The sequence below is a fragment of the Anser cygnoides genome, chromosome 3 (assembly GCF_040182565.1).
Source record: "Anser cygnoides isolate HZ-2024a breed goose chromosome 3, Taihu_goose_T2T_genome, whole genome shotgun sequence".
NCBI lineage: Eukaryota > Metazoa > Chordata > Aves > Anseriformes > Anatidae > Anser > Anser cygnoides.
In genome coordinates this window covers 48,390,419-48,408,447 of record NC_089875.1, presented here as the reverse complement: position 1 = coordinate 48,408,447, position 18,029 = coordinate 48,390,419, and the positions used below count along the sequence as shown (strand labels likewise).

Here is an 18,029-nt window from a genome sequence, read left to right as displayed (position 1 = left end):
CATCATCAGCCTTCGAGATTATCGTTCATGTTGCTGGAAAGACAACTTTATTGGACTAAATATTGGCATGTGTCTGTGTGGCCCACACAGGTAAAGACTGCCTGGGCCTCGCTGGTGCGTCTGAGTCACTCTGCGTGGGCGTAATGCTGCTCTGCTTGTTATTAATCTCTCTGAAACCGCTTTGCAGTGATTAAGGGAGCACTGTATGAAAGCAGTCTGCTGTGTGGGCTCTCGCCAAGGAAGACCCACTAAGCAGATTTTGTTGGATTCTTTAGCCAAACTGCTCTTTTCTTGGCAACTGCAATGTGCACCAACATAAATGTAAAGTCAATTCCCAGAGTATTTTTAATGTCCTTTATTCATGTTTTTTGGACACTACACAAACCACTAAAACCAAAGCATGGTACTTAATGTAGCCACTCACTTTTCTGATGTGCCACTGTGTATAAATAAGCCTGAGCAGGAAACAAGAGGTCACATTTAAAAGACAGAAAGAAAGGAAAAGCGTGCACATTCTTGCCAGCAACTGCCTTTACATGAATAAGGGACTTTGGTGGTCCTCTTTTGAGAGACGAGTGAGGAGCAGTGCTGGGCCCCCCAACTGCATCCAGCACAGCCCAACAAATGGCCAGGGACCTGCACAGCTACCGCAGCTTTTTCTCCAAACCGACTGCTAAGGTCTGGGCTTTTGGGGAGCAGAAGAGCCCAACTCTCACCAAGTTCATCATGGAGATGAGACCATATGGCAGTGGCCTGCAGCAACATGGAAGGTCAGTTAACCCTGGCTATAGTGAACATAATGATCAGAGAGAAAGGTTTAGCCTCTGTGTCACTAAACAGGGCTGGTAGCTATTTTCCAGAGCTGAGTCAAGGTGGGAGGGGGACTCCCATTCTCTAGAGGAGGCTCTAGGAGGTTTCATCTGACCCTAATCATTGTGTTTTCTGTGAACTGTGGTACCTTTCACTTCTGTTTACCCTGGTATACATATATTTTTAACCCCCCCCCCCCCCCCCCCCCCCCCTTTTCTCTTTCCCTATCCCAATTTCTGGCAATTAAAGCCTGGGTTTGTTCTTCTACTATGTGCCTCATGACATCTTGTCCTCATACGACAGAACGTGACTGTCTCTGAAGCAACTTTATGAGGCTAAGTAAAGCAGAGTAAAATAGCAGCAAACTGAAGTTTTTCCAGCTTAGTCTGTCCCAGGAGAGCTAGATGGGGAAAAACAAGACACTGTGAAGGGAGCAAAAAATAAGAATAAAAAGAAACCAGATAGTCTCAGAAAGGGAGAAAAAAAGAATTTAACTTGAGGCAGAATGTCAAATAGATATTTGGAGTTCAGAGTGCTACACCATCCTGACTATACTCAACTTTGACCACCTACAGCAATTTTTATATCAGCAACTTTGTGTCATTAAGTAATTAATGTTGCGGTGATGTGCCATTTTCTCCTGTATCACTGCACTCACTACACATCAGATGGTCAACATTTCAGCTTCTATTGCATTAAAGTACTTAACAGGAGACACTTCTTTTCTGACTTGATATATTCTGTGTATATGGGTTGTGTCTTTTATTTTTTTTCTCTTTCTAGAGAGCAAGAGATCCAATATGCCCAGGAGGCCTTGGAAACTCATTTATCCTATCTATAAGGCCAACAAGCTCATCCTTAAGAAGGCAGACAAGAACGCCCAAAAGGGAGACATGCTCAGGCTCTTTTCTATCTTTTTTTTTTTTGCGCCATGCAAAACATATCATATCTGTCTGCCTTCCTACACATAGCCATAAAATGACATGGGCAAAATGAGGTTACTTACACACAGGGGCATTTGGCTTTATAAAGCTGTGCAGCCTTGAGTGACTTTCCAAGAGGGCTATGCAGTCAGAGTATTACCCTGCCTGTACAACAGGCAGAGGAAACATCCTTGTTTTACCGTGTTTGAGATGGTGCCAGTTCTCCCATTTAACTTCATCTCATCTTGCCCCGCTCTTTAGTGCCCACGGAGTGATGTGCAGTAATTGCCACAGCAGGGTGAAACAGCTTCTCCATTGTGGCTTTGGTTCTTGCCATAGGAACCAAGGTGACAGTGGGAAAGTGTTCTTTCTTTCTTTCTTTCCCCTACAGCCATCATACAGGTTGGAAACAGTGAGGTCTTTTACTGGGGTTTTGGCTGACTAAATTTAGATGAAAATTAATTTTATAAATTAGCTTCAAGTACTGTTAAAGAAACGGGATGATGAAAACTTGTCTGAAAGGGAACACATATATATGTGTATATATATATATATATATATGCAAGTGTGTGCATAAAAGAAATTGCAGCACCTTGCTGGACTGGCCAGTGTTAATGGCAGTGGAGTAGGGGAAGTGTTAATGCCCCCTTGACCTCCCCAGTAAATCCATACTTGAAAAGGAGGGGATTAAAATGTCTTAAAAATCATGTGCTGGAAGCTGAGACAGCTTAATGTTTTCCTTATGCTGATGTCAGGTGACTTTCCCAACCCCTGCATCGATTATACTTACTCCAGCAGGTCAAAACAGAAGCACATAAGTACTGCTATACTAAGATAGAACCACTTGTAAGAAATATTAGGTGTCTTGACATGGCATGGCTTTGCCTTGCTATCTTTGTCCAGGGACTGCCATGAAACATGTTTGAACTGCCTCCAAAGGTTATCATCATCCTCATCTCCATTTTGACCACGTCTCCATTTTATGAGGGTGGGTATGCATAAAAAAATGTGTGAGAATCCCTGTGGAAGATATCCCTTTCAGCTTCACAGACCAGTCATGCTGGTCCCTCATTCAGCTCTTCCTGCAAATGGAGTGGGAGATCATCCAAATTCCAGGCTTTGCTTATCAGAATGAAAAAAAAAAAAAAAAAAAAAAAGAATAAAAATAAAAAGAGAAAATGCAAGCATAGCTGTAACCCACCTGGTGAAAGACGAGAAATATTAAACTCCACAAAGAAGTTCAAAAATATTGAAAAGTTCAGTGTGGTAAAAGGAGTAGTGATAATAATCAATATCCTAGAATGAGATGTGCTAACAATTACAGGGAAATATTTAATAAGTTCCAACAAAAAGGAAATCTAAAACAGAAATCCAAATAATCTAAACCCAGAATCTCTCAGAAAGAAAATCCTTTTGCATGTTATTAGAAAATCTCTATGTGACACTGATAAAACCTTGTCTGATATTAGCAATAAATATGAAGAGGAGATAACATTACCCAAAGCATCAGCAATCTGCTTCTGTTCAGTCTTCCAGTAATGCAGTTATAACTTCTGTGACTAACATGAATGAGTGACGAATTTTACAGCCACCCTGTCTGCACAAGATACAACTGCAATGAAATTGCCTTCTTACTCCGGAGAGACACAAAATTTAACTTGTAGCCATCAAAAAGCTGCCTGCAGAGAGGCCAGAAACAGTGAGTCACATTCATACTGGGAAAACAAAACAAAACAAAACCACACACACAAAAAAATAGGCTCACATTTTTGGTTCACATCATTTAAATTCTTTTGGCATTATATCCACAGGAGCTTGGAAATGACATTTATAACTCTTTATTACTTAATACATGTGTGTACATGTATACATATGTATATATATATATAATCCTTTAGTTACAAATGAGTGGTAATTTTGTCTGATTCCTTTAGAAACCCCTCCAGTTCCATCCACTGTGACTGAAACCAGCAGCTGCTTCCTTGCCAAATTGGATGCAGATTCAAATCCCAGTTGCCCCAAACAGGTAGTATCCAAGGTAGTATCAGCTATTCCAAAGCCATATGAGGAATTCACAGCACCTGTTGGTCCCTTCTGCTCTATACTATGTGTACATCAATTTGTGGCTCACTGGCTGGTACTTACAGGCAGTTCTGCCACCCATAGTTACCTTGAATCGCAACTCTGTGAATAGCCTCCCTGCAGCAAAGCAACCACCTGTAAGATCTGGAGCGGTGTTTGCAGAAATTCAGCATTATTTCATCCTAATGCGGGTTTTGGACCTGAGCACCCAGCCACTATGGGTGCTAACCAGCACAGGTAGAGGACTGTACTTTTTGCTCAAAATCTGGTTGCAGAGTCTGAACCAGGGAAGTCTGTGGGCTGTGGCCACACGAGGCTGCACTGTGAAAGGGCTGTGCAGTGTGCCAACATCAACAGGAGGCAAAGCAAAAATGGGTTATGTTTTATGCTGCTAACTTTCGAGTGTGTTTTAAAATTTGTTTTGTTCAATTAGCCTCAGTTCTTATTTCTAGTGGGGGTTGAAAATATTTTCGATACAAGAGTAATCTTCCAAACAGAAGAGTTACTTATTCCTCTGATATTCTTTATCTATAAGGTGTTTGTAATTCTAAACAAGGCACTGTATACTGTACAACATACCAGAAACAGTACACATATCTTCATAAAACTGCAGGCAAACAGGCCCCTGGATTTTTCAAAATAACCTAAAGCTTATTTTTAGGATGCTTGGTATTTCTCCTGTTTGGAAACTCAGTATGTCTTACTGTATTTGCAAGGGACTGGAAACAGCTTAAATAGCCACATTTTGACAAATAACTTTTATCAACCATGGGAAAAACAACAACAACAAAACCTAAAAACTAGCACTATTGTAATTGTATATCTAGTAAAAATGAAAAAGTAAATGTATCTCTCTTTGACAACCATCCATCTTCAACATTAATCATCCTCAGAAAGTCACACAAGAGTGATTTATTTGAAAATCCTTTGAAGAGCTTCTTTACTGTCCTCCCACATGAGAAGACTTGGCCCACTCTGCTATACAAGTGCAATGCAGAACTGCCTGCACTGTGTGGAAATTTGGGTAGTGAGACACTGGCACAGGTTGCCCAGAGAGGTTGTGGATGCCCCATCCCCGGAATTGTTCAAGACCAGGTTGGATGAGGCCCTGGGCGACCTGATCTACTGGGTGGCATCCCTGCCTGTGGCAGGGGGGATTGGAACTAGATGATCCCTTCCAACCCAAGTCATTCTATGATTCTATGAAATCAGTATGTATTGCTTTCATTTCTTTGTGTACTAACATTATCGTTAAGTGATATTCTTCACTTCAGCTAAGGACACATACATCTCACCTCCACAAGAAATCAGATTGCAGCAGGACCTTACACATATTTTAAATAAAATGAGAAATCTCCTTTAGCTGAGAAAGATGGAGCCACTGTCTGGATGGAGCCCAAATACACAGAGGTTTGAGAAGTGGTTCCCACAGACTGCAGGGAGGTGGGAAGGAGATTTAGGGCCAGCTGCAGTCATCTCTGAAAGAAAGATGGTGACTGTCCTGCAGAACTATCCTGTGGGTAGCTCAAAGGGCTCCAGCTTCATTGCCTCCCCTGCTGCCTGGTGAGGAGTGGATGAGAGCATCCTGTACGTATAGGGAAACATGATGGAGCTCATATTTTGACTGCTGTGAGGACAAAGTGTGAAGATCCTCTCTGTGCCATATACCCTGGTCTATGCCAGTGCCCAGCTCCTGCTTCCTTCCACCTTGAACTTTCCTGACACACAGGGGCTAGGAAAAAATGTGGAGGCCCCTGAAGGAAGTAAACACTTAGTGCTGTTGCTAGTTAGAGTTGGGAGATCAGGTAGGAGTCTTTGTTTACAACCTGAGGGAGAATTAGAGATCCAGCTCTGCCATGGGAAAGAATTATAGGAACAGTCTTCCAGCTGCAAAAGTTTTAAAACTCCATATGACTTTCAAATGTTCTTTTTGTTGTTGTATTTTTGGAGGTCAGAATTTCCAGTTTTGTTTTCAGACATCACTATAATCCCATGTAGTGGACTCTGTTGACATCTCTTGCTGTGTTTCATTTGCAACTGTATGGCATACATAGCAATTAGCTACTCATACACTTTTGTCTGGTATCTAGTCTTCAGCATAATTTATTGTACTTGCATTCTCCATATGCCCTAAGAAGTTTGTCAAAGTCCTAATCTCCTTATACACACACATACATACAAACAAAAACAAAACCAAACTGAACTCTGAATGCTGGCACCAATATTAAAATGTTTCATGGAATTTCCATGGACTTGCACAGATGTGTGTGCATGTGCCCATCTATGTATGTGTATGTGTGCATCTGTGAATGCGTGTGTGCTTGTGCGTGTGTGCTTGTGCAAGAAGGAGGGAGGGAAAACATTATTTCAAATCCACTTGACCAATTCAGGAGAGCACACTTGTTTGTGCGTTTGGCAAATATATTAAAATAAATTGAAGAAATAAAATTGGGGTTGTATTTGCAAGTATCAAACAGTTACCTTTTTCTGAAGGCGAGTTTTTAAAATAAACATGCAGATTCTTTCAGAGTAATATAAGCCAACATCAGCACGGCCCCAGCCTTGTGTTAATTTTTATGACACATTTTTGTGCCTCGTAAACAACAATTTAGTGTCATGTCTAAAACAAGAATGTGAGAACAGGGAACGGTGACTAATTAAAAATTGCAAAAATTAGGAAAAAATAAGGTTAGGATCTTAAAAATGAAGAATATGGTCACTAGGATGTCTTTCATGAACAAGGTTATAAAGCAAAATACAAATATATATACATAAGTATAATAATAAACATAATGTATATAAATAAAACATAATATAATAACAATAATAAAATAACAATAATAATAATATAAAGTATAAAAAATCAAAGAGAAACCATCAGTTATTTAGATGAACCTCTGAGCCCACCAAAGCAAGTAGCAAAATTCATTTCTTACTAACATGTTAGAGAAGAAAAGATTTCAACGCAGTTTCCTTGTATAAGGACAAGAAATGTTTTAAAAATTCCTTTTCAGTAAGCACAGTGCTTACTTAAAATACAAACTGAAAATACATATAATATTGCCTAGTGCTTTTTTTTTTTTTTTTGGTGTGTGTGATAGAAATAGAGACGAATGTAATCAAAAGTGAGGTAGTTTCAATAAAAAGGAATAAAATAATAATGATGATAACAACAACAACATTTTTCATTAGGTTCACTTTCCACTGTCTCCCTTGCCAATGACTTCCCAGTACCTTTACTTTCTGCTAATGTATGGCTGGGACGTCTGATGAGGACCTTCAGCATCTGGACATGCTGAGATTTCACTGCCGCCTTTGCCCTGCTGCAGCAAACTGTCTTCTTCACGACATGTGCATGTTACCAGCAAGTCAGGAAGTAGTTGAGACCATGGAGGTGAGACCCTGTGTTTCTCACAAACGTGGTATTGAATACAGGTGCCACAGACAGAGGAACTCCTCCCTGGCAGCCTTTGGGACAGCATCTCATTGTGTTCACAGTATGACAGGCACTCCCATGCCTTGGTCACCTCTGCATGTGGATGCCACACAGGCATTATGGGATTTAAGTTTCACAGCATCTCTGCAAAAGGAAAACCACCGTGCCACCTTTGCTTTATACAGAGCAAACTAAAACAGAGGGCAGGCTGCAAGCACAATTTATTCAGATAGAAGTATCCATCTGTGCCATGGACGCCCAGTACAAACATGGCCACCCTGGGGCTCTCTTTCCAGACAACAGAAAGAAGCAGTGCCCTCTGGCAGACATTTATCTCATCCTAAGTTAGAAGCAAAGTAGGTCTGATGCACTGCGCTTTTGAAGTGTCCATTTCTCTTCATTTCTTGCTTCTGAAGGGAGACAGAAGTGACCAGCTTGGATGCACACTGTAGTCGTTTACGGTGAGAGGACACAATTTCTGCCTTACATGCTGAACTCTTACAGAAAGTTTGTATCCCAAGGGAGATTTGTATCCTGGTCTCCTGAGTCCCAGACAAAAGCTGCCACCAAAACCAGTCCTCATGCAGTACTGCTTGGCAAAGACATAAATGGGACTCTGTGGGTCCCTTGAAGGGCTCCTGGCTGCTCTTGCAACAACTGCAGTTGTTTCAAAAAGAGAGAGCCGAGGGAAATCAGGAAGCTAATATTTAAAGGCTTTTGGGCCTCTTCTGTCTCCGCAAGACTTTTAACAAAATGGAGGAGAGAGTTTGCAGCAGTGGGCTTGCGCTGGGTGTAGCCCTGCTACCCCTAGCATCATGGCCAGGCAAGTAGGATGTGCCTGGACCAGTCCACCCACGTGTAAAACAGGGCACTAAGCTGGCACCGTTCTCAGCAGATGATACATGTACCTGAAGTCCTTTCTCACGTGTAGCTTGGTCTCCCTAGTCTCTGCTGAAGCAGCTAGTGGGAGATTGCAGTGCTGCTCCCTCTGTCAGCAGTATCTCATGCCAGCGGTCCCCACATGCCCTAGGGATCCTGAGTGTTACTGCAAGCACTGAGAAAAGATGCTGAGTTTTAGGAACTGGATATTTTATTATTTTGTGTCTGTAAGAAAGGCTGTTTGTCATGCTCAAGAAAGGCCACCACAAGAGGTTGCTTAGTTATATGCCAGCTTTTGCTACAGGCACAAAGACGTAAACCCTTGGCTCTGCCTTTGTCACTAGCTCCCATCATCTTTCTTCTGATATTTTTATTTAGATTATCAACATTTTTATTTTTTTAGTCACATTACCCTGTCTCTCACTCCTTTTCCTCCTGTTTTCCCCATTGCCAGAGTAACTTGCAATTCTGCGAATGGAAAAAATAAATAAATAAATTTCAGACAACAGCAGGAAAATCCTGTGTGGGCTCATCTTTCCCCTTCCCAACCAAGCAGATCCTGCACCTGTGCATACCAATGTGAACCCTAGCTGCATTTGAGACACAGAGTGCAGAGTTTGTGTCTTATTCTCCTGTTCCCCCAGCAAGTCAATGGGTAGAGGCTGAAGGACGACAGATCAACTCGATCCTCACCTCACTGCTGGAGTAAAGGGCCATACCTTACAGGAGAGACACACTTCGTCCCCTCTAAGTATTGTTTTTTCCTCCCTCCTGGGACCAAGAGGAGGGTTGAGGAAGTGATCTGGGCCACCCCTGAACTGCAGGACCATCCAGGCACTCTAAGGCCTTCTGTTTTTGAAGGATTGTTCCGGCATTATGTCTGTCTGCCCTGTTTTTTCTTCTCTACAGCTTTTCTTCCTGTCCTCACACACCCTTCTACCATCCCCTTCTCAGTAAAATGCCGCACAGGGAGGCGAAGCAGCCTGGCACTGGCCTCTCAATATATTTAAACACTAGCAATTCACTGAGCTGGAAAATTGTAAATCTGCAATTTTATTAAAAAAGTGGTCACCCTGTTCTTTGGAGCCATGTTCAGAGACAGCAGGATAATTAATGAACCCTGATGTGATACAGAGGCAAAGAATGGCAAATTTTAATAAAATTGGTAAGATGAGTTTTTTAAATTTTAAGAAACAGATTTTCCATGTCTAGTTTTGCTTATTCTTACAAGAAGAGAAAGGCTGTTAAAGCCATCCTGTGCAGGCTAAAACACTGTCACACAATACATTTTTCCTCTGAACTAACATGGGGAAGGGGGCGGGGGGGGGGGAGGGGGGGACACAAACAACAGCAATTCACATTGAGGCATTAGTAGTGTCTGATAACTGTGTATTCAGTGCCTACCCTGCACTGTGTCTAGACACCTTCCTAGCATTTCATGTAACAGCATTTCAAACCAAAACAGAGACAGACCAGAGCTGTCATCACAGCTCATTTTAGTTATAAAGTACATCCTTACTTGATGTGCTGCTAGGAAAGTTAAGCAAGACACACAACCCAAGTAAAAAAGCTTTCAAGTGGGCAATATAAAAGAGGAGGCAAAAGGCAACCAAATTGGAAAATAAAGGTGAAAGGTTTCAAAGGTAGGAGAGGAGGCTGTCACATAGATGGGGAGCATAACTAAAATGAAACAGAACTTGTCATCATTCTTTTTAAGAAATGTGGGTGTACTGACACAGCTGTACTGAATTATGTATAGTGTTGTGAATTATGCGTGTAAAGAAGTACTACTATACAGATGACATAACCCCAGGCTGGCGGAGAAAAAGGCCACGGATCTGTGTAGCCTGGCCACAGACATACAGAAGTGGTGAGAGAAGAAGCACTAGCTTCTTGAGGGAAATCCATTTGAATTAAGGACAGAGTATGAATTTACAGTGGAGTACCTCCTCCTGAATAACTAAATGTGCATGTCTCATATTTTGTACTAGGAATACTTTTTCTGAATTAGTGAAGCTGCTTTAGCAGGAATATGTCTTCTAGAATGAGTCCTTAAGCAGTTAAGCCCTGTGAGAAACAAAGAACTTTGCAGACAAGATGGGCAGTAAGGCAGCTATAGAGCAGTCTCTTGGTTGCTGATGGTCACTTGCTTTTGCTAGATTATTCCAATTTCCTAACACCCAAATAAAGTAGTTGGCTGGGGCCTGTGCCTTCAGTGCTCTTGGGAGGAGCTCTGTTGAGTAAAGAGAAATGAAACACCAGGTTGAAAACAGACTTCTTCCACCCTTCCTGTTTCCTTCCAGCTCTGTCATTCAGCTTCTTTAACACACCCATCAGTCAGGAGCTGAATCATGTGGCAGAGCCAGCCCTGAAAACATTGGGCATAGCTGAAAGGGTGTGAGATAGTGGTAACTGTCGAGAGTAACTATTAATTCAACCCCATGATACTTAAAGTAGAAAAGCGTATCAATTTTTTTTCACCACTTATATTAAGTTGCATCATTTATGAATATAGTCTGTGTACTAAAAGAACAGCATCTGCTGTGAGCTTGGAAAACAAATTATTATTGCCCATTAACATCTTTACATAAATATTTTGGGAATTTATATTTTAATTTTTTATTTCCTAAAGAATTCTCTCTTCAATTAGCCCCAGAGCCTCTTTGGGTTCTTACTTTCTGTGCTCTCAGCAGTTACACACAGCTATAGCAAACCAGACCTCATGAACCGCAGGCGCTTGCACGCTTGTTTCCATAGCTGGGTGCAGCACTCAGTGAGAGGAGCCACTCAGGCATATGGCCTGTAATAAGCTGAGCTCCAACGAGCTGGAACCTCCTGCTTCAACAGCTATTTGGCCATTTGTTTTCTTGCTGCAGCTCTTTGATTATTTCCCTCCCTTTGACAGAATGATGAAAGCAGCCACAGGGTTTATGTGCCACCTCCACCAAATGTTGCCCATATTCCAGTAATCAGGCACAAAACAGAGGAGATGTGCAGGGATAAAGTGCCCACTGAGTCTGGAAGTCCTGGAGATTAAAAGGCACATATTCTGCTGAAGGAAGGACTAATGCATGTGCAATTAAAACTGCCCAAACCAGCTAGCCAAATCAGGCTTAAAATGAACACTGAGGGTCGGATGAAACAAAGTTTCATGGAGGCTGTCCATGCAGCAACTGGCAGCCTCAGTTTTCTCTCTTAGAAAGTCCTCTTACGGGACTGGTGATTATTATTATTTTATGGCATATCTGCTCATTAATTATTACTTTTTTTGTTGTTGTTTAAAGACACATAAGCTTAAAGGCATTTGCATTCTTTAATACATCTCAGTGAAAAATATCACTTAAACAAGTGACACGCCTCGTGCAAGGTCAGAATTGGAAATAAGTCTGAAAACTTTCCAAAAAATTGGGAGAACACAACATAGGGCTTTGTGCAACATAAACAGTTAAGGAAGAAACAAGCAAGAAGAAAAAGCTTCATCCTTGGTCTAAAGAATAGCAAGTTTTAAGATTTCTGAGGAGAATTCAAGGGGACTTTCAGCAAACTAGGCCTTGTTTTCTCTCCTCTCAAACCTGTATCTTGAGGACATAGGCCAATCAGACATTAATTGCTACTGAAGATGTAGGACAACTGCTAGCTTGCCTTCTGAGCCCTGGCATAGTACAGAGGGAGCTCTACATTTCTCCTAATGGGAAACAATGGAAAAAATTTTACATCACACTGTTTTGCAACAGAGTGGAGCTTTCAATGGCAGTGAATTTTTCATGAAAGGCTTCTGCTTTCCACAGAATGTTTCAATTTTTTTTTGTTGAAAAACTGAGCTGTCAAACCAAGAAAGTAGACAAAATGCTTCAATTCTGAAGGACGATCACAGCACTCCAAAGGTCTCAAGTCTCTCTTGTTTTTGTTCTTAATCGGGGACCTGGCCCCTCAACCAAACTGCATTTCCCAGCAAAGCTCTGGCCAGGCAGCAGCACTGATGCACACCCTTCCACCTGCACAAGAGGAGAACATTGTTCATCATGGATGACATAATGAAATCAAGGAGTCAGCATTTTATGTTTATTTGTTGGGACTTTCAATCTCCTACCACTTAATTTAGTCATTGTTGAACGAACAGGGAAGAAAAAAGCATGAGTATCAGGCAACCTGGAAGAGAAATGGGCATGGATCCTTTTAGCCTAGTCAACTGCAGAAGCTATTTTGTGTAGGCAATGAAGCGGTGATAGAGGGCCCTCCAAAAATGAACAGGACAGCCGTTGAAGTATGGAAAACCAATTGAGTGGAAAAAGAGGCCACTCGGTCTTGCTCAGTGACAGCCATAGGATATGTCAGCCAGTTTTCATACAGCGATCACCTCAGCACGGAGTCTGAGAGTCAGGGTGCAAGAGAAATGAAAGCGTTGGATAAAAGAGTTTACACACAAAAAGTGCAAAGGGGACCACATAAAATATGGAGAAGATGCAGGAAAACAGTCTTTGACATCCTCAAGCTGAAAGTGTGCACTGACAGGAGAAGCAACTTAAAGACAACTGATGACTGTACTTACTTTCCAGAGAGGATTGCTTTTGATTTCTCCAGCTAGAGTCTCAGCTGGTGTAACTTAGATAGCTGATTTCTGTAAAATCCATGTCAATTTACCTGTTGAGCCTCTTGCCCTTAGAGAACTGGCATATTATCTAAGGTGAAAAATACATGCTTGGGCTTTGCTTCAACTTCTGTTCAAGCAGAAAATATTGTGAACTGGAGGCTTCAAAACTGACAATGCTTACTCCCAGCTATGCAAAAACAGAGGTAAAAAGATACTTTTACTCCTGAGATCAAAAACAAATCTGGCATTTATTTTTGAAAAGAAAATGGAATCTTCTGAAGCAAGGTGAAAGGTAGGAATGTTAATGTAGGGAAGCTCTTAAACATATCTGCAAAGAGGATCAGAAATAAACATGCAAAAGGAACTTGACACATTTCTCGAAGGGAGAAGTTATGAATGACTGGATATGTTTGAAACTTGGTGAGATGACTTTCAGAACCAAAAGATCAAGAGACTATTGATCAAGGGAATGTAGGAACAGCAGAAAAGGAAGAAGAGGTGAAGTAATACAAGCCCGTAGTGAAAGCTTTTCTTGCTGTGTTTCAGGCCTATATTCTTTCTGGTTAGAGCTTGGAGGAAAGAGGACAGAAAAGGACGGAGGTATCTGAGCACCTGTCTTTTACAGCTGAGTGACATCCACTGAGCCTGAGGAAAAGGTTTGATTAGGCTCTATTTGAGGAACAAACTCTGATCAATTCTCCTCTGAGTGGCCCTCATTTACTCATCCTTCTGTAAAAGGGAAAATGATTGGTGAGCTGATCAGATAAGGAAATGCCAAACAAGGTACCAGATTATAGCAAAAAGCTGATCTGTGGGTAGGATTAGACTCTTGATTCTCTAAGTCACACAGAAAAGAGGAGAGAGACAGAGAAAGTTATCAGTCACTGGTGAGGAACTTACCGAATTTTTTTGACTGTACCCAGTGGTTTGCAGGGCAGTATGCTCAACAATGCTTCTAGTGCTGTTCCAAAAAAAGCTTGGCATATGGTCCCCCTCCAAGCTTAACATCAGTGGACATATGTGCAGATAATGTGGGAATGTAGGTGGCTCATTCATTGGTAGGAGCTCAGTGATCATACGAAGGGCAGTGCAGTAAGAGATCCATGGCTATCCTGCTTTTATCCATTCCTGTTCCCTCAGTACTAGCTATGCAGAAACTAGCTGAGACAGCAGAGAAGTGCCTGGCATGACCAGCATTGCCTACAGCATCTCCATGGGCTGTTGGGATCTTTTACAATGCTGAGACCACAAGTCAGTGCTGCCTGCCTGGCTGCCACCTGTTGGCTTCATCCCAGAGTGAGGGCTTACTAGCTGAGCTGCTGCTGCTGCTGCTGCAGCAGCTGTGCTTATCTTTGATCACCTGAACTTAAAATACCAGTTGCTATTGAGCCAGGCACTGACTTTTCCTTCTCAAAGATGTAGATGCTGGCAAGTGTTTTAGAATTTCATGATGACTATTCTACTGCGTGTGTGGTGTCTGTGTGTGTACACTCTTGTGATTTGCAATATCCGCTTAGAAGCATTAAAGCAAAATGCCTTTGTCAGCTTTGCCTTTTTCTATTTGACAACTGCTGATGTCATTTTACTTTTGTTTGTGAACCTCAGCCTGCTTGCTGCTGAGTCACGGGAGAAGGCAAATGATAATAAATATAGTCCCTTATCTACCCAGAAAGCTGTGGACCTCTGGAATGACAATCAGAAGGGGAGCCTTTTTTAACCAGATACAGCAGAACAGAAGGCTAATGTTTCCTATGCAAATTTCCCTGTCACTCACAAGCTTTGACTGATGTGGGCTGCATCCTCCAAACAGAAAATGTGAATACCAAGAAGCACTAGCTGAGACTGCCCTCACTTATGCTGTTAGGAGCAGGGGAAGCACAGAGTTCAGGAACCTGAAACACAGAAAGACAACTGAACCTTTGACATCCATGTTCTGATTTCCACAGAAATCATCCCTCATCCAGCAGTCCTCAGTCTTTCACCTAATTTGACTGAGCCAAGTAATACTCAAACCATTTTCCTCATTTTTAAGTTTTAGAAAAACTCTACTAGCACATTTCAGATTCTTTGAGTAATGGTGGCATCACAGAAGATGACTGTGTATCAGCAAGGTGCTGGAGTCATTGCTGCTTGATTCTCTGAGGCTGACAGCACAGCTCCACATTGTATGTTACCATAGAATCAAAGAATGCCTTGGTTTGGAAGGGACCTTAAAGACCATCTAATTCCAAACCCCCTGCCATGGGCAGGAATGCCACCCACTAGATCAGGTTGCCCAGGGCTTCATCCAATCTGGTCTTGAACACCTCCAGGGATGGGGGATCCACAACCTCTCTGGGCAACATGTTCCAGTGCTTCACCACACTTTGAGTAAAGAATTTCCTTCCAACTTCTAGCCTAAATTTTCCCTTTTAGTTTAAAACCGTTCCCCCTTGTCCTATCACTATCTGCCTGTGTACAAAGTCACTCTCCATATTTTCTATAAGTTCCCTTTATGTACTGAAAGGCTGCAATGAAGTCTCCCCAGAGACTTCTCCAGGCTGAACAGCCCCAGCTCTCTCTCTGCCTTTCTTTGTAGGAGTGGTGCTCCAGACCCTTGATCATCTTCGTGGCCCTCCTCTGTACCTATTCTAGCAGATCGACATCCTTCTTGTGCTGGGGGCCCCAGACCTGGATGCAGCACTTCAGGTGGGGCCTCACAATGGCAGAGCAGAGGGGGACAATCACGTGCCTCGACCTGCTGGCCACACCTCTGTTGATGCAGTTGGCCTTCAGGGCTGCAATTGCACACTGCTGGCTCATGTCGAGCTTTTTTTGTCCACCAGAATCCCCAAGTCCTTCTCCGCAGGACTGCTCTCAATGAGCTCTTCTCCCAGTCTGTACTAATGGGATTGCCTTGACTCATGTGCAGCACCTTGCACTTAGACTTCCTGAACCTCATTAGGCTCACATGGGCACTGGTCTCAGAATGGATCCCTGAGGGACAACACATGTCACTGGCCTCCACGTGGACATAGAATCTTTGACTGCAAATCTCTGGCTGCAACCATGCAGTCAATTCCTTATGCAACGAACAGGCCACCCTTTGGATCCATCTCTCTCCAATTTAGAGATAAGGATGTCACGTGGGACCGTCTCCAAGGCTTTACAGACGTCCAGGTAGATGACATTGGTTGGGCCTCCCTTGTTGACTGATGCAGTCACTACAACATTGAAGGCCACCAGATTGGTCAGGTACTATTTGCCTTGGTGAAGCCATGCTGGCTGTCTCAGATCACCTTCTTGTCTTGCACGTGCCTTGACACTGCTTTCAGGAGGATCTGTTCCATGATCTTGCCAGGCACAGAGGTGAGGCTCATTGGTCTGTAGTTCCCCAGGTCTCCTTTCTATCTTTTTAAAAATGGGAGTGATGTTTCCCTTTTTCCAGTCACCAGGAACTTCACCTGACTCCAGAACTTTTCAAATATGAAGGAGAGTGGCTTGGCAATCACAAGACGGTCTCTGGGGTACTCTGAAAAAGACTGGTCACAACAGGGTAGCTTCTGGATAAAAGTATAAGAAGAATAACGTGGGATCTCTGGAGTGAAACTCTCGCTACAAACACAAGTCTTTTTATGGGTGTTTGGCTTGAAAACATTCGTTGCTTCTCATGGTCAGGTTTATTCTGCTATAAAGGATTCACTCAAGCAGGCAGCAGGGTAATGCACAGAGACTTCCCTCAGGGCACAAAGAGCAAGGAAGTATCACTTCCAAAACTGTGATTGGCAAATCACAGCAGTTGAAGGTTGCAGTGCTAATGTAGATTCTCCTACGTGCACAGCTAGCAATATAGCATGTTTGGAAGGCTTCCACTGCCTACTATTCTCAGCTCTCTCCTTTCCTCTCTTTACAAAGTTGCATAAAATACAACACAGTGCTACTACTTCCAAAGTCCAGTCCCCTGAGGAAGCCCGAAAAATCATTCTGTTGTTCCACATTTGATTTGCATCCACACTAATTACTCAGGCAGTAATTGAAGGGACATTGAATATGTATTAAAACTACATTAAAGGTGCAGCACTGTTTTCCCTTCTTATATGACCTGCAAAGAAATAGAAAGAAAGAAAGAAAAAAGAAAGATAATTCCATTCATGTTCAAGTTATTTAGTCCGACAGCTTTCATCTGACTATTTTTTTGTAAGGGGTTGTAGGCTGGGTTTTGTTGTTGTTCTTGCCATGGTTAATTTAGTTCTCTGTATGTGTTTCAAGCATTTTGCTAAGGCACCACATTGTTTGTAATGACATTGATGGTGACAGAACATCAGCCCCTCTCAAAGGTCCTACACTGGCTGAGGGGAATGCTCCCAGATTCACAGTCTCCTTGTCAGGCCAAAAGGTACATTATAGCCCATCTATTTCGGAGACACATGCCAGCAGGATTGAAATCTGCAAGTTTGTCTGCTCAATATGAGCAGCAAAGAGAGGCTGATCCCCTGCCAAGCAGGAAAGTTGAAGCGACGAGAACATTAGCCCACTAAGGCAGAGTGCTAGACTTGATTGCAGACTTAGCAAGGATAAAACACATTTTATTCACTGCAAAGTGATAGCTTCAAACAGATATTCAAAATATATGGTTGAAATAATTTCTTCTACTCACACTAAAAAATATGTCATTGCCTCAGTGCTGGTGGAGCATGCTACGTTACATACTTACCCTTTTCATGGGTTTGACATTAATGCAACTTTAAGCACAGGACTGACAGCTCATTTATTTATTTATTTGAGACAATTCCATGCATTGAACAGGAAAGCATTAGCATCAGTTGGCCTTAGGGCTTTCTAACTGTTTACTCTTCCTAAAAATATGTGCAGTTTCTTAAGAGAGAGACTGTGGTTCTGTTGTTCAGTGTGAGCTATGGATTTCCTTTGTTATGGGTTATGGTAGCAAATTTAAATAGAAGCACTTCTGCACTGAAAAGGAAAATAAATTATAGCAATTGAAAATTTTTCTGGTTTCAGGTGTTTCAGTGACCTCAGTCCAACTTGTCTGAGGCTCAGTAATTTTCCCACTTAATACAGTGGTTAAACCCCCTTAGATTTAATGGCACAGAACTCGAGCCTTAACCAAAACATTTAGCACTATCTGTCCACCTTCCACAGCAACTGCTGTTGTTATTTTACCCCACCCCCCCCCAAAAAAAAAGTGTTTTCTTTTTGACTTTCCCTCTTGCCCCAAGCACACACAAATAACAGAGCATTTTGGCTGTTCCAGCATGCCCATTGTGTTAGAGCACTTTTTTTTTTTTTTTTTATTTTTTTCACAAGCATC

The 18,029-nt window shown here is 42.2% G+C and overlaps 2 long non-coding RNA genes across 7 annotated transcripts in view; one reads left to right on the top strand and one right to left on the bottom strand.

Annotated features, from left to right (window-relative positions):
- The window catches only part of LOC125183215 (uncharacterized), an 81,950-nt gene that overhangs the window by 44,472 nt on the left and 19,449 nt on the right, over positions 1-18,029 (top strand). The window lies entirely within an intron of this gene.
- LOC106039517 (uncharacterized) overlaps positions 3,256-18,029 on the bottom strand; it is a 31,832-nt gene continuing 17,058 nt past the window's right edge. For all 6 annotated transcript variants that reach the window (XR_010830312.1, XR_010830314.1, XR_010830313.1 and 3 more), the window contains one exon: positions 3,256-16,802. This is a non-coding gene — a long non-coding RNA (uncharacterized lncRNA). The remainder of the gene's footprint in view (positions 16,803-18,029) is intronic.